Source organism: Callithrix jacchus, chromosome 2 (genome assembly GCF_049354715.1).
Source record: "Callithrix jacchus isolate 240 chromosome 2, calJac240_pri, whole genome shotgun sequence".
NCBI lineage: Eukaryota > Metazoa > Chordata > Mammalia > Primates > Cebidae > Callithrix > Callithrix jacchus.
The window spans coordinates 61,345,438-61,361,523 of NC_133503.1; the positions used below are offsets into that span (position 1 = coordinate 61,345,438).

The window sequence follows — 16,086 nt, forward strand, 5'->3', positions numbered from 1 at the left end:
AAGGACTAAAGCAAATACAGTGCAATCAGACAACTGCAGCTGTTGTGCTTCCTAAAACTGCATTCCCAGCCCCACCCAGGGAGCCCAAGCATCCGTGATCACATAAGCACCCAGGTGACTCTTCAGCGACTGCCAATTTAGGCTTTGGCATCTTGATAACACCCAGCCCCCTCCAGTCCCATTTTCAGAGGAGGAAAGCTAGACCCAGAGAGGTGAGGCCTCAGTTGAGTCCACACAGCTGGGCGGTACAGAGACAAGTCTACTGGCTGAATTTGCAGGCTTGTCCCTCAGACTCTGCCCCCAGCTGCAGAACAACCCAATGGGATAAGGATGCCCCAGAGCCTGTGGGACACATTGAACAGCTTTTCCTGTTTCCTTCCTCTGCCAATCCCAAAGTTGATAATCCTGCTGGCCCGTCCCACAGGGCCCCTCCCCCACAGGCATCTAGTGTGCCCTATAGTCTGCATCAGGGTTCTTACACCCTGAGCTCTTCTGAGACCAGGTCTGGGCTCCCAGGAGCAGACTACTCCCTAGGAGGGGAGGCTGGGAGGAAAGCATGGTTGAGGCCCTTTCCAGGCAGGCATTTCAGTTCATTTTCATTAAGCTCCTGCTGCATCCCTCCCTGGGAAGGATGCCCCGGAAACAAAGAAAAGAAAGCCTGACCTCCACTCCATGGGGGCCATGACCTAAGGGAGGGAGGACCTTCAAAAAGCCTCACCAATATGACACAACATGCCAGGAAGATCCCCAGCCCTGCTCCTCAGGACAAGGGCCAGTAGAGCCTCCGCAAAGTGAGGCCCCTGGGTAAGAGATCTCTCACGTGTGTCTGGCCCCCAGGAGTGGAAGAACTCCAAGATCGTGCCTGGCTGGACCTCAGTGATGCAGCCAGAAAGAGGGAGAGAGATTCTCAAACGCTCTACTGGTCAGCAGTGCTATATCTGACCTGCTGGCTCAATTTGTGCTAATGGGGTCAGGATTCAGGGCTCAATACCTATTTGGCTAATTAGCTCTGCTCTCCTCTCAGCCTCAGACTGAGCCCTGACCCTGGACACCAAGAGAGGAGAGGAGCTTCCTGAGGTCACCCAGCAGAACAGGATGAGGGTCAAGAGAATAACCCGAGGGTGGGAGGGGTGGGTAGTTCCAGCCCAGGCCAGCTCAGGATGGAGGGCTCAGGGCTCTGGGGTGGGAAAGCCCCTACATTGCAGAAAGCTGGGCCACATGGGCAGTCTTCTCAGCTGGACCAAGCTTCTAAAAGGTGCTAATGGCATGGATGGGACCTGAGGACCTGAGGGTCTTTCCTGTCTTTGAGGAAGGGAACAAGTGCCCTCACATCCTCTGAGGACACTGGAGGTAGGAGAAGCCCATGGCTGGCTTTGGTATACAGTGGCTGGGGACTTAAATTAATCATTAACAGGGGCTGCTCCAGCCTCCAATGGGGAACTGCAGGGTAATTACTTCTGGGCGCCAAGCCATACACTCGGTGACATTATTGCAAGCAACACCTGCCTTCTGGGCCTAGTATTGCAGGAGAAGGGAGTCTTCTCAAAGGCTGTGCAGCCAGGACCAGGGTACACATACACACACAGGCAAACACACCACACAGAATCAGATGGCAGCAATAGCCTGCTCAGAGTCCTCGAGGGTGAAGGGCAGAGCCTAACTCATGCAGTTTAAAAGAACTAGCTTCTGAGTAAGCAGCCCCCAGTGCCTCCCAACACCCACCCCAGCTGAGCAGCCCTTAGCTCAAGCTTCCAGAGGTGTGCTTCCAAGAAAGTACACAGAATGGTTATCTGTTTCCTTCAGATCCAGCTCAGAGTCACTTCCTCCAGGATGCCTTCCCTGACCATCAATCCATATTGATCTATTGCTCATCTTCCCTCCCATAAACTAGAACCGGGACCCTACTTTCCACTTTGTCACCCCCAGCAGTCTTGGGGGTGAAAGCAGTCTTGGAATAGATGATACCGCATTCTGGAGGGCATTAATCCCTTAGTTTTTCCCTCCCCAAGCCCAGAGGATAATGTATTAACCAGCCCCCATTATGTATTAATTTCTGAAAGCCTTGTTCACGCAGACATAACACATCCACCCACACAGATAAATGCTTAGACAGACACAAAATCATCAGCAGCCAATTATCAGGCCCCCACAGCTGCCGTGATCAGACCTGGAGTCCCCGCTGCTCACTCTGCAATTTGTGGTAGCCCAGAGCTGGGAGTACAGTGGGTGGGAGTCCCTCTACCCAGCCAGCTCCACTCTAGGTCCAACCCTGACCCTGCAGGCGCCTGAGCTTGCTGCCTGGCTGAGAACACCAGACACTAGCCCCAAACAATGAGAGAGCAGAGTGGGGTGGGGAGAAGTCACATGTGAGATTTGGTGGCTCTGGCGTTGGCATCAGGGCACTGTTGTTTATTTATAATTTGTACTTATCTCCCAGAGAGGACCAGAGGCAGCTGGCTCAGATGCTAAGAGGTGTAGGAGCTCAGGGAACTTAGGGAGAGCTTCCTAAAGGGAGGCAAGGCACAAAGATAGAGCCCAGAGCCTTGGTACCTCAGGAAGGGCACTGAAATTGGCTCAAAGGCTTTGAACAAGGATGCCGATTCCTGACCCTAGACCAAGCCCTTCCCTTGGCCACAGACTTAACCTTGACCCCAGCCACAGACTGAACCCCAATCCTGGTTACACACTGTGCCCCAACCTTTGTCAGAAACTGAGTTCTAGCCATGGTCACAGAATGAGCCCTGATTCCCATCACATGCTGGGTCTTAAACCACAGATCGACTCCGCTTCCTGACTTTTCTGAAGTATATAATGAATACATCACATGACCATTTATTGGTGGATCAGAGAAAGATACCACTGGCCACTTGCCCCTTCTCCTCTGGACCCCAATCACCCTGACCCAGAAACAGGAGAATCAATGGCACCTGGATATAGTCCCCAAGCCCCAAAGGTCTCTAGCAGTCAGGACCTGCCCCAGGAAGAGGTGGGCAGGCATCCCAGTCCAGCATCCCCAGGAACAGCAACCCCAGAGCTGGCATCAGGACAGCAAGCCTCAGCCACCAGAATCTGCACTTTCAGAAAGGGGGAGACTCCCTTCTCATGGAAGCAGACTAAATGACTATGAAATCCTGAAAATACCTATCATTCCAGAAAGACAGGTAAGGAGCTATGGTGACAAGAAAAAGCTCCAACTGACAGGACCATTCCGGAAAAGCCTTCCCCATAAACACTCTGGCTGGGAAGCTGGGGGTGGACTTAAGCTTGAAAGACCTTTGTAGACAGACACTGCACAGCCCACTTGGTCTCTGGTTTCACCTTGGGCACAGACTTACTCTGTGAACTTGAGCCAGTTGCTCCCCCTCTTTGCTCCTCTGCTCCCCATCTATGAAACAAAGGCTGCAGGCCAGGAACCTCCTGAGGCCTCTCCAGATCTTGTGTTCCCACACCTGAAAAATTTCTGGTGCCTGCTGACTATCCCTTTCTGAGCCCCTCCTCAATGTTTTAATTCTCAGGAGAATGTTTTATTGAAAGACTTGTGTAATTAAAATTTTATTTTATTTATTTATTTTTTATTGTATTTTAGGTTTTGGGGTACATGTGCAGAACATGCAAGATAGTTGCATAGGTACACACATGCCAGTGTGTTTTGCTGCCTTCCTCCCCTTCACCCCCATTTGGCATTTCTCCCTAGGCTATCCCACCCCAGCTCCCCCCCTGCTGCCCCGCCCCTATTCCCCCAATAAACCCCAGTGTTTAGTACCCCCTTCCCTGTCTCCATGTGTTCTCATTTTTCATCACCCACTTATGAGTGAGAATATGTGGTATTTCATTTTCTGTTCTTGTGTCAGTTTGCTAAGAATGATGTTCTCCAGATTCATCCATGTCCCTACAAATGACACGAACTCATCATTTCTGATTGCTGCATAATATTCCATGGTGTATATGTGCCACATTTTCCCAATCTAGTCTATCATCGAGGGGCATTTGGGTTGGTTCCAGGTCTTTCCTATTGTAAACAGTGCTGCAATGAACATTTGTGTGCATGTGTCCTTATAGTAGAACGATTTATAGTCCTTTAAATATATACCCAGTAATGGGATTGCTGAGTAAAATGGAATTTCTATTTCTAAGGCCGTGAGGAATCGCCACACTGTCTTCCACAATGGTTGAACTAATTTACACTCCCACCAACAGTGTAAAAGTGTTCCTTTTTCTCCACATCCTCTCCAGCATTTGTTGTCTCCAGATTTTCTAATGATCGCCATTCTAACTGGCATGAGAGGGTATCTCAATGTGGTTTTGATTTGCATCTCTCTAATGACCAGTGATGATGAGCATTTTTTCATATGTTTCTTGGCCTAATGTATGTTTTCTTTTGTAAAGTGTCTGTTCATATCCTTTACCCATTTTTGAATGGGCTTGTTGGTTTTTTTCCAGTAAATCTGGTTGAGTTCTTTGTAAATTCTGGATATCAGCCCTTTGTCAGATAAGTAAACTACAAAAATTTTTTCCCATTCTGTTGGTAGCTGATTCACTCTAGTTACTGTTTCTTTTGCTGTGCAGAAGCTATGAGGTTTCATTAGGTCCCATTTGTCTATTTTGTCTTTTGTTGCCAATGCTTTTGGTGTTTTGTTCATGAAGTCCTTGCCTACTCCTATGTCCTGGATGGTTTTGCCTAGATTTTCTTCTAGGGTTTTTATAATGCCAGGTCTTATGATTAAGTCTTTATTCCATCTACAGTTAATTTTAGTGTGAGGTGTCAGGAAGGGGTCCAGTTTCTGCATTCTGCACATGGCTAGCCAGTTTTGCCAACAACATTTATTAAACAGAGAACCCATTCTCCATTGCTTGTTTTTGTCAGGTTTATCAAAGATTATATGGTTGTAGATATGTTGTGTTGCCTCCGATGCCTCTGTTTTGTTCCATTGGTCTATACCTCTGTTTTGGTACCAGTACCATGCTGTTTTGATTACTGTAGCCTTGTAGTATAGTTTGAAATCCAGTAGTGTCGGGAGGACTCAAGATGGCGCTGTGAGAACAACCCAGGATTGGAGCTCTCTTTGAATCCGCAAAGAGGTGAGTGGGAGCTGCATTTCCAGACTGATCTTTGTTGCCCACAGAACGGGGAAACTCCCAAGTATAAAAAAGACACGGGATGCCAGGCAGTAGGTCTGCCTGGCAAAGCTGGCAGCCGGGGCGGCGGCGGCCGGCCCTACCCAGCAATCCCCAGAGGGCATGCTTGTCCGGGTGCCCTGTTGAACTGGCAACCTGAGATTTGAGAGGGCCGGACTTGAGACTGAACGAGACTTGGACAGTAGGCCGCCCCGGGGGATTGCAGGGACAGAGAGTTTGGGTTACCCAGTGGGAAGAACAAAACCACGATTTCAAACTATCCCAAGAAGATGGTCTGAGATGCTCTGTGGGGGAGGGGCGTCCACCACTACCGAGGCAACCCGCTCGAACTGAGATACACGCCCACTGCTGATGCAGCCAGCCATTGCCAAGGCAACCCGTCCCTACTGAGATACACGCCCACTGCTGACGCAGCCTGCCATTGCTGAGTCAACACGCTACAATGAAGAGACTCCACTCCAAGGCAAGGCGGAGACCACAGCACAGCCTGAAGGAACAGGGTGAATCACACAAAAGCAGGGCGGAGCCTCAGCAGGCAAACAGTGGCTAGTCTGCCCCCTAGCTGGGAAGACACCTCAACAGACATCGAAAAATATAACCCAAACACCCCAACACAGAGCATTTGAGAAAAAAAGGGTTTTCTTAATGAGCCTTGTTGCAGCAGAATCAAACATAGCAGCCTAACAGCCCTGAATGAACAACAGAGCTCACAGCTCAGCAATTGAGCTCCTAAAAAGTACAGACTGTCTCCTCAAGCAGCTCCCTGACCCCTCTATATCCAAAGGACTGACATTTGGCAGGCATCATTCTGGGACAAAGATAGCAGGAAAAAAAACGGGTAGCATCCCTCACTGTGCCACAGCTGCTAGAGGTGCAACCCAGACAAGCAGGGCCTGGAGTGGACCTCAGCAGTCGTACAGCAAAGGGGCTAGGCTGGTAGAAGAAAAATCAAATAACAGAAATACTTCATCATCAACAATCTGGGTGTCCACTCAGAGAACCAATCAAAAAGTCAGCAACTATGCAGACGACAAGCGGATAAACCCACAAAGATAGGAAGAAACCAGCGAAAAAAGGAGGAAAACACCCGAAACCAGAACACCTCGCCTCCTAGAAAGGACCAAAACTCCTCACCAGCAAGGGAACAAAGCTGGACGGAGAATGACTGTGATGAAATGACGGAATTAGACTTCAGAAGGTGGATGAGAAACTTTTGTGAGCTAAAAGAACATGTATTAAATCAATGCAAAGAAACTAAGGAACTTAAAAAAAGATATGAGGAAATGATAACAAGAATGCATAACTTAGAGAGGAATATGAATGAATTAAAGAAGATGAAAAACACAATACGAGAACTTCATGAAGCATGCACAAGTTTCAATAGCCGAATTGACCAAGCAGAAGAAAGAATATCTGAAGTCAAAGACCAACTCAATGAAATAAAACGAGAAACCAAGAGAGAAAAAAGTGCAAAAAGGAATGAACAAAGTCTCCAAGAAATGCGGGACTATGTGAAAAGACCTAATCTACGTTTAATAGGTGTACCAGAAGGGGACGAAGAGAATGAATCCAAGCTGGAAAATACTCTTCAGGATATCATCCAGGAAAACTTCCCCCACCTAGCAAGACAGGCCAACACTCAAATGCAGAAAATACAGAGAACACCACAAAGATATTCCGCAAGAAGAGCAACCCCAAGGCACATAATCGTCAGATTAAACAAGGTTGAAATAAAGGAGAAAATACTAAGGGCAGCCAGAAAGAAAGGTCGGGTTACCCACAAAGGGAAGCCCATCAGACTCACAGCAGATCTCTCGACAGAAACACTACAAGCCAGAAGAGAGTGGGAGCCAATATTCAACATTCTTAAAGAAAAGAACTTAAAACCCAGAATTTCATATCCAGCCAAACTGAGCTTCAGAAGTGAAGGAAAAATAAAATCCTTTGCAAACAAGCAAGTAATCAGAGATTTTGTCACCACCAGGCCAGCTTTACAAGAGCTCCTAAAAGAGGCACTACACATAGAAAGGAACAACCAGTACCAGCCATTCCAAAATCACACTAAAAGTTAAAGAGCATCAACATAATGAAGATTCTACAACTAACAGGGTAAACAGCCAATTAGCATCAAAATGGCAGTATCAATTCACACATAACAATATTAACCCTAAATGTAAATGGAATAAATGCACCAATCAAAAGACACAGACTGGCAAATTGGATAAAAATCCAAAACCCATCAGTGTGCTGTATCCAGGAAACACATCTCACATGCAAGGATACACAAAGGCTCAAAGTAAAGGGATGGAGGAAGATTTACCAAGCAAATGGAGAGCAAAAAAAACCAGGATTTGCAATTCTCATCTCTGATAAAATAGACTTTAAAGCAACAAAGATCAAAAGAGACAAAGAAGGCCATTACATACTGGTAAAAGGATCGATAAAACAAGAAGACCTAACGATCCTGAACATATATGGACCCAATGCAGGAGCACCCAGATACATAAGGCAAGTTCGTAATGACTTACAAAGAGACTTAGACTCCCACACAATAATAGTGGGAGACTTTAACACTCCACTGTCAATATTATACAGATCAACCAGACAGAAAATCAACAAGGATATCCAGGGCTTGAACTCAGACCTGGAACAAGCAAAGCTGATAGACATTTACAGAACTCTCCACCCAAAATCCACAGAATATACATTCTTCTCAGCACCACATCACACGTACTCAAAAATTGACCACATAATTGGAAGTAAAGCACTGCTCAACAAATGCAAAACAACTGAAAGCATAACAAACAGCCTCTCAGACCATAGTGCAATCAAGTTAGAAATCAGAATACAGAAACCAACCCAGAACCGCACAGCTTCATGGAAACTGAACAACTGGCTCTTGAATGTTGACTGGGTAAACAATGAAATGAAGGCAGAAATAAAGAAGTTCTTCAAAACCAATGAGAACGAAGACACAACATGCCAGAACCTCTGGGACACATTTAAAGCAGTCTGTATAGGAAAGTATATAGCAGTAAGTGCCCATATGAGGAGAATGGAGACATCCAAAATTGACACCCTATCGTCAAAATTGAAAGAGCTACAGGAGCAAGATCAAAAAAACTCAAAACCCAGCAGAAGACAAGAAATAACTAAGATCAGAGCTGAACTGAAGGAGATTGAGATAAGAAAAACCCTTCAAAAAATCAATAAATCCAAGAGCTTGTTTTTTGAACAGATCAACAAAATAGACACACCACTAGCGAGACTGATTAAAAAGAAAAGAGAGAACAACCAAATAGATGCAATAAAAAATGATAAAGGGGAAATCACCACAGATTCCACAGAAATTCAAACCATCATCAGAGAATATTACAAACAACTCTATGCACATAAACTAGTAAACCTGGAAGAAATGGATAAATTCCTGGACTCCTGTGTCCTCCCAAGCCTAAACCAGGAGGAAGCTGAAACTATGAATAGACCAATAACAAGGTCAGAAGTCGAGGCAGCAATTAAGAGCCTACCACACAAAAAAAGTCCAGGTCCAGACGGGTTCACAGCCGAATTCTACCAGACACACAAAGAGGAGCTGGTACCATTCCTTCTAAAACTATTTCAAACAATCCAAAAAGAGGGAATACTTCCCAAATCATTTTACGAGACCAACATCATCCTGATACCAACACCCAGCAGAGACCCAACAAGACAAGAAAACTTCCGGCCAATATCCATGATGAACATAGATGCAAAAATCGTCAATAAAATATTGGCAAGCCGAATGCAACAGCAAATCAAAAAACTTATTCACCATGATCAAGTAGGATTCATCCCAGGGATGCAAGGCTGGTTCAACATACGCAAGTCTATAAACGTAATTCACCACATAAACAGAACCAAAAACAAAAACCACATGATCATCTCAATTGACGCAGAGAAGGCATATGACAAAATTCAACAGCCCTTTATGCTAAAAACCCTCAATAAACTTGGTATCGATGGAATGTATCTCAAAGTAATAAAAGCTATTTATGACAAACCAACAGCCAATATCATACTAAATGGGCAAAAACTGGAAGCATTCCCTTTGAAATCTGGCACTAGACAAGGATGCCCTCTTTCACCACTCCTATTCAATATAGTTCTGGAAGTTCTAGCCAGAGCAATCAGGCAAGAAAAAGAAATAAAGGGTATTCAAATAGGAAAGGTGGAAGCCAAATGGTCTCTATTTGCAGATGACATGATAGTATACCTATAAGACCCCATCACCTCAGCCCAAAAACTCCTGAAACTGATAAGCAATTTCAGCAAAGTCTCAGGATATAAAATCAATGTGCAAAAATCACAAGCATTGGTCTACACCAATAACAGACTTAAAGAAAGCCAAATCAAGAACAAACTGCCATTCACAATTGCTACAAAAAGAATAAAATAGCTTGGAATACAACTCACAAGGAACGTAAGGGACCTCTTCAAGGAGAACTACAAACCACTGCTCAACGAAATCAGAGAGGACACAAACAGATGGAGAAACATTCCATGTTCATGCTTAGGAAGAATTAACATCGTGAAAATGGCTATACTGCCCAAATTAATTTACAGAATCAACACTATCTCCATCAAGCTACCATTGACTTTCTTCACAGAACTGGAAAAAACCACCATGAACTTCATATGGAACCAAAAGAGAGCCCGCATAGCCAAGTCAATTCTAAGCAAAAAGAACACAGCGGGGGGCATCACACTACCGGATTTCAAACTATACTACAAGGCTACAGTAATCAAAACAGCATGGTACTGGTACCAAAACAGAGATATAGACCAATGGAACAAAACAGAGGCACCGGAGGCAACACAACATATTTACAACTATACAATCTTTGATAAACCTGACAAAAACAAGCAATGGGGAAAGGATTCCCTGGTTAACAAATGGTGTTGGGAAAACTGGCTAGCCATGTGCAGAAAGCAGAAACTGGACCCCTTCCTGACACCTTACACTAAAATTAACTCCAGATGGCTTAAATACTTAAACATAAGACCTGGCACCATAAAAACCCTAGAAGGAAATCTAGGCAAAACTATCCAGGACATAGGAGTAGGCAAGGACTTCATGAACAAAATACCAAAAAGCCTTGGCAACAAAAGCCAAAATAGACAAATGGGACCTAATCAAACTCCACAGCTTCTGCACAGCAAAAGAAACAGTCACTAGAGTGGATTGGCAACCAACAGAATGGGAAAAAATTTTTGCAGTTTACCCATCTGACAAAGAACTGATATCCAGAATTTACAAAGAACTCAAACGGATTTACAAGAAAAAAACAAACAAGCCCATTCAAAAGTGGGCAAAGGATATGAACAGACACTTTCCGAAAGAAGACATATATGAGGCCAACAATCATATGAAAAAATGCTCATCGTCACTGGTCATCAGAGAGATGCAAATCAAAACCACATTGAGATACCATCTCACGCCAGTTAGAATGGCGATCATTAAAAAATCTGGAGACAACAGATGCTGGAGAGGATGTGGAGAAAAAGGAACACTTTTACACTGTTGGTGGGAGTGTAAATTAGTTCAACCATTGTGGAAGACAGTGTGGCGATTCCTCAAGGCCTTAGAAATAGAAATTCCATTTGACCCAGCATTCCCATTACTGGGTATATATCCAAAAGACTATAAATCATTCTACTATAAGGACACATGTACACGAATGTTCATTGCAGCACTGTTTCCAATAGCAAAGAACTGGAATCAACCCAAATGCCCATTGATAACAGACTGGATTGGAAAAATGTGGCACATATACACCATGGAATATTATGCAGCAATCAGAAATGATGAGTTTGTGTCGTTTGTAGGGACATGGATGAATCTGGAGAACGTCATCCTCAGCAAACTGACACAAGAACAGAAAATGAAACACCGCAAATTCTCACTCATAGGCGGGTGATGAAAAATGAGAACACATGGACACAGAAAGGGGAGTACTAAACACTGGGGTCTACTGTGGGGAAAAGGGGAGGGCCAGTGTGAGGGGGAGGTGGGGAGGGATAGCCTGGGGAGAAATGCCAAATGTGGGTGAAGGGGAGAAGGAAAGAAAAGCACACTGCCATGTGTGTACCTACGCAACTGTCTTGCATGCTCTGCTCATGTACCCCAAAACCTAAAATCCAATAAAAAAATTAAAAAAAAAAAGAAATCCAGTAGTGTCATGCCCCCCGCTGTGTTCTTTTTGCTTAGAATTGACTTGGTTATGTGGGCTCTCTTTTGGTTCCATATGAAGTTCATGGTGGTTTTTTCCAGTTCTGTGGAGAAAGTCAATGGTAGCTTGATGGGGATTGCGTTGATTCTGTAAATTAATTTGGGCAGTATAGCCATTTTCACGATATTAATTCTTCCTAACCATGAACATGGAATGTTTCTCCATCTGTTTGTGTCCTCTCTTATTTCGTTGAGAAGTCATTTGTAGTTTTCCTTGAAGAGGTCCCTTACGTTCCTTGTGAGTTGCATTCCTAGGTATTTTATTCTTTTTGTAGCAATTGTGAATGGTAGTTTGTTCTTGATTTGGCTCTCTTTAAGTCTGTTATTGGAGTAGAGGAATGCTTGTGAGTTTTCCACATTTATTTTATATCCTGAGACTTTGCTGAAGTTGCTTATCAGTTTCAGGGTTTTTGGGCTGAGGCGATGGGGTCTTCTCGGTATACTATCATGTCGTCTGCAAATAGAGACCATTTGGCTTCCACCTTTCCTATTTGAATATTTTTATTTCTTTTGCTTGCCTGATTGCTCTGGCTAGAACTTCCAGTACTAATTGAATAGGAGTGGTGAAAGAGCACATCCTGGTCTAGTGCCGGATTTCAAAGGGAATGCTTCCAGTTTTTGCCCATTCAGTATGATATTGGCTGTTGATTTGTTGTAAATAGCTTTTACTACTTTGAGAGACGTTCCATCGATACCGAGTTTATTGAGGGCTTTTAGCATAAAGACTTGTTGAATTTTGTCAAATGCCTTCTCTGCATCAATTGAGATAATCATGTGGTTTTTGTTTTCGGTTCTGTTTATGTGGTGAATTACGTTTATAGACTTGTGTATGTTGAACCAGCCTTGCATCCCCAGGATGAATCCTACTTGATCATGATGAATAAGTTTTTTGATGTGCTGTTGCAATCAGCTTGCCAGTATTTTATTGAAGATTTTTTCATCTATGTTCATCATGGTTATTGGCCAGAAGTTTTCCTTTCTTGTTGGCTCTCTACTGGGTTTTGGTAATGGGATAATGTTGGTCTCATAAAATGATTTGGGAAGGATTCCCTCTTTTTGGATTTGGAATAGCTTCAGAAGGAATGATACCAGCTCCTCTTTGTGTGTCTGGTAGAATTCAGCTGTGAACCCCTATGGACCTGGGCTCTTTTTGTGTGGAAGGCTCTTAATTGCTGCCTTGACTTCAGACCTTGTTACTGGTCTATTCATAGTTTTGGCTTTCTCCTGGTTTAGGCTTGGCAGGACACAGGTGTCCAGGAATTTATCCATTTCTTCCAGGTTTACTAGTTTATGTGCATAGAGTTGTTTGTAATATTCTCTGATGATGGTTTGAATTTCTGTGGTATCTGTGGTGATTTCCCTTTATCGTTTTTTACTGAATCTATTTGGTTGTTCTCTCTTTTCTTTTTTATCAGTCTGGCTAGTGGTCTATTGTTGATCTTTTCAAAAAACCAGCTCTTGGACTTATTGATTTTTTTGAAGGGTTTTTCGTGTCTCTATCTCCTTCAGTTCAGCTCTGCTCTTAGTTATTTCTTGTCTTCTGCTAGGTTTTGAGTTTTTTTTATCTTGCTCCTCTAGCTCTTTCAGTTTTGATGATAGGGTGTCAATTTTGGATCTCTCCACTCTTCTCATATGGGCACTTATTGTTATATATTTTCCTCTAGAAACTGCGTTAAATGTGTCTCAGAGATTCTGGCATGTTGTGTTTTTGTTCTTGTTGGTTTTGAAGAACTTTTTTATTTCTGCCTTCATTTCATTGTTTATCCAGTCAACATTCAAGAGCCAGTTGTTCAGTTTCCATGAAGCTGTGCGGTTCTGGGTTAGTTTCTGAATCCTGAGTTCTAACTTGATTGCACTATGGTCTGAGAGGCTGTTTGTTATGATTTCAGTTGTTTTGCATTTGCTGAGCAGTGCTTTACTTCCAATTATGTGGTCAGTTTTAGAGTAGGTGTGATGTGGTGCTGAGAAGAATGTATATTCTGTGGATTTGGGGTGGAGAGTTCTGTAAATGTCTATCAGGTTTGCTTGTTCCAGGTCTGAGTTCAAGCCCTGGATAGCCTTGTTAATTTTCTGTCTGGGTGATCTGTCTAATATTGACAGTAGAGTGTTAAAGTCTCCCACTATTACTGTGTGGGAGTCTAAGTCTCTTTGTATGTCATTAAGAACTTTCTTTATATATCTGGGTGCTCCTGTATTGGGTCCATATATATTTAGTATTGTTAGCTCTTCTTGTTGTATCGATCCTTTTACCATTATGTAATGACCTTCTTTGTCTCTTTTGATCTTTGTTGCTTTAAAGTCTATTTTATCAGAGATGAGAATTGCAACTCCTGCTTTCTTTTGCTGTCTATTTGCTTGGTAAATCTTCCTCCATCCCTTTATTTTGAGCCTTTGTGTATCCTTGTATGTGAGATGGATTTCATGTATACAGCACACTGATGGGTTTTGGTTTTTTTCCAATTTGCCAGTCTATGTCTTTTGATTGGTGCATTTAGACCATTTACATTTAGGGTTAATATTCTTATGTGTGCATTTGATACTGCCATTTTGATGCTAGCTGGCTGTTTACCCCGTTAGTTGATGTATATTCTTCATTTTGTTGATGCTGTTTAGCATTTAGTGTGTTTTTGGAATGGCTGGTTCTGGTTGTTCCTTTCTATGTGTAGTGCCTCTTTTAGGAGCTCTTGTAAAGCTGGCCTAGTGGTGACAAAATCTCTGATTACTTGCTTGTTCGCAAAGGATTTTATTTTTCCTTCACTTATAAAGCTCAGTTTGGCTGGATATGAAATTCTGGGTTGAAAGTTCTTTTCTTTAAGGATGTTGAATATTGGCCCCCACTCTCTTCTGGCTTGTAGAGTTTCTGCCAAGAGATCCGCTGTGAGTCTGATGAGCTTCCCTTTGTGGGTGACCCGACCTTTCTTTCTGGCTGCCCTTAGTATTTTCTCCTTCATTTCAACCCTGGTGAATCTGATGATTATGTGTCTTGGGGTTCCTCTTCTTGTGGAATATCTTTGTGGTGTTCTCTGTATTTTCTGGATTGGAGTGTTGGCCTGCCTTGCTAGGTAGGGGAAATTTTCCTGGTAATATCCTGAAGAGTATTTTCCAGCTTGGATTCATTCTCTTTCTCACATTCTGGTACACCTATCAAATGTAGGTTAGGTCTCTTCATATAGTCCCACATTTCTTGAAGACTTTGTTCATTCCTTTTTGTATTTTTTTCTCTAATCTTGGCTTCTCATTTTATTTCATTGAGTTGATCTTCGACTTCTGATATTCTTTCTTCTGCTTGGTCAATTCGGCTGTTGAAACTTGTGCATGCTTCGCGAAGTTCTCGTGTTGTGTTTTTCATCTCCTTCAATTCATTCATATTCCTCTCTAAGTTATCCATTCTTGTTATCATTTCCTCAAATCTTTTTCAAGTCTTTTTTCAAGGTTCTTAGTTTCTTTGCATTGATTTAAAACATGTTCTTTTAGCTCACAGAAGTTTCTCATTACCCACCTTCTGAAGTCTAATTCTGTCAGTTCGTCACAGTCATTCTCTGTCCAGCTTTGTTCCCTTACTGATGAGGAGTTTTGGTCCTTTGTAGGAGGTGAGAGGTTCTGGTTTTGGGGGTTTTCCTCCTTTTTGTGCTGGTTTCTTCCCATCTTTGTGGATTTATCCACCTGTCGTCTGAGTAGTTGCTGACTTTTCGATTGGGTCTCTGAGTGGATGCCCAGATTGTTGATGATGAAGTATTTCTGTTACTTGGTTTCCCTTCTACCAGTCTAGCCCCTATGCTGTACAACTGCTGAGGTCCACTTCAGGCCGTGCTTGTCTGGGGTATACCTGTAGCAGCTGTAGAACAGTGAGGGGTGCTACCTGTTTCTTCTTCTGCTATCTTTGTCCCAGAATGATGTCTGCCAAATATCAGTCTGATCAGTCTTTTTGTGGTGACTCTTTGGATATACAGAGGTCAGGGAGCTGCTTAAGGAGATGGTCTGTACTTTATAGGTGCTCAAGTGCTGATCTGTGAGCTCCATTGTTCATTGAGGGCTGTTAGGCTGCTACATTTAAGTCTGCTGCAGCAGAACTCATAAAACCCCTTTTTTCCTCAGATGCTCTGTCTCGGGGAGTTGGGGTTTTCTTTATGAGTGTCTGTTGCACTGTCCTGCCCAGCTAGGAGGCAGTCTAGTCACTATTTGCCTGCTGAGGCTCCACGCTGCTGGCCTGGGGCCCGCCCTGTTGCTGGGGGCTCTGCTCTTCTGCTGTGATATCCGCCCTGCTGCCACAGGCTCCGCCCTGTGGCAGAGTCTCTCTGTTATGGCAGGTTGCCTTGGCAATGGCAGGCTGTATCAGCAATGGGAGTGTACCTCAGTAGCGGAGGATTGCCTCAGTAATGGCGGACGCCCCTCCCCCACCACGCTGCACCGTCCTGGGTTCAGCTGTGCCTGCAGTGAAACTCTCCACTCAGAGCGTTTTGAGTCACCATTTTGTTTGTCCCTGTGGGGGTGAAACCCATCGAGCCTGCTCACTGGCTCCCTGCCTCAGAGCGTCTTTTTTTTTTTTTAAGTTGAATGGTTGACTCTCTCCCAGGTATTTCAGTCTACTGCTGTTAGAGCACTGGGATCTGTGTGATTTCCCATGCAGCGACCCACTGCGCTGGCTCAAACGCCACTTCCCAGGAATCTCCTGGTCTGGCTTA

General features: G+C 43.9%; 1 pseudogene across 1 annotated transcript in view; it reads right to left on the reverse strand.

Annotated features, from left to right (window-relative positions):
- The window catches only part of LOC103791184 (potassium/sodium hyperpolarization-activated cyclic nucleotide-gated channel 4-like), a 61,160-nt pseudogene that overhangs the window by 36,500 nt on the left and 8,574 nt on the right, over window positions 1–16,086 (reverse strand). The gene's annotated exons all lie outside the window — the stretch shown is intronic.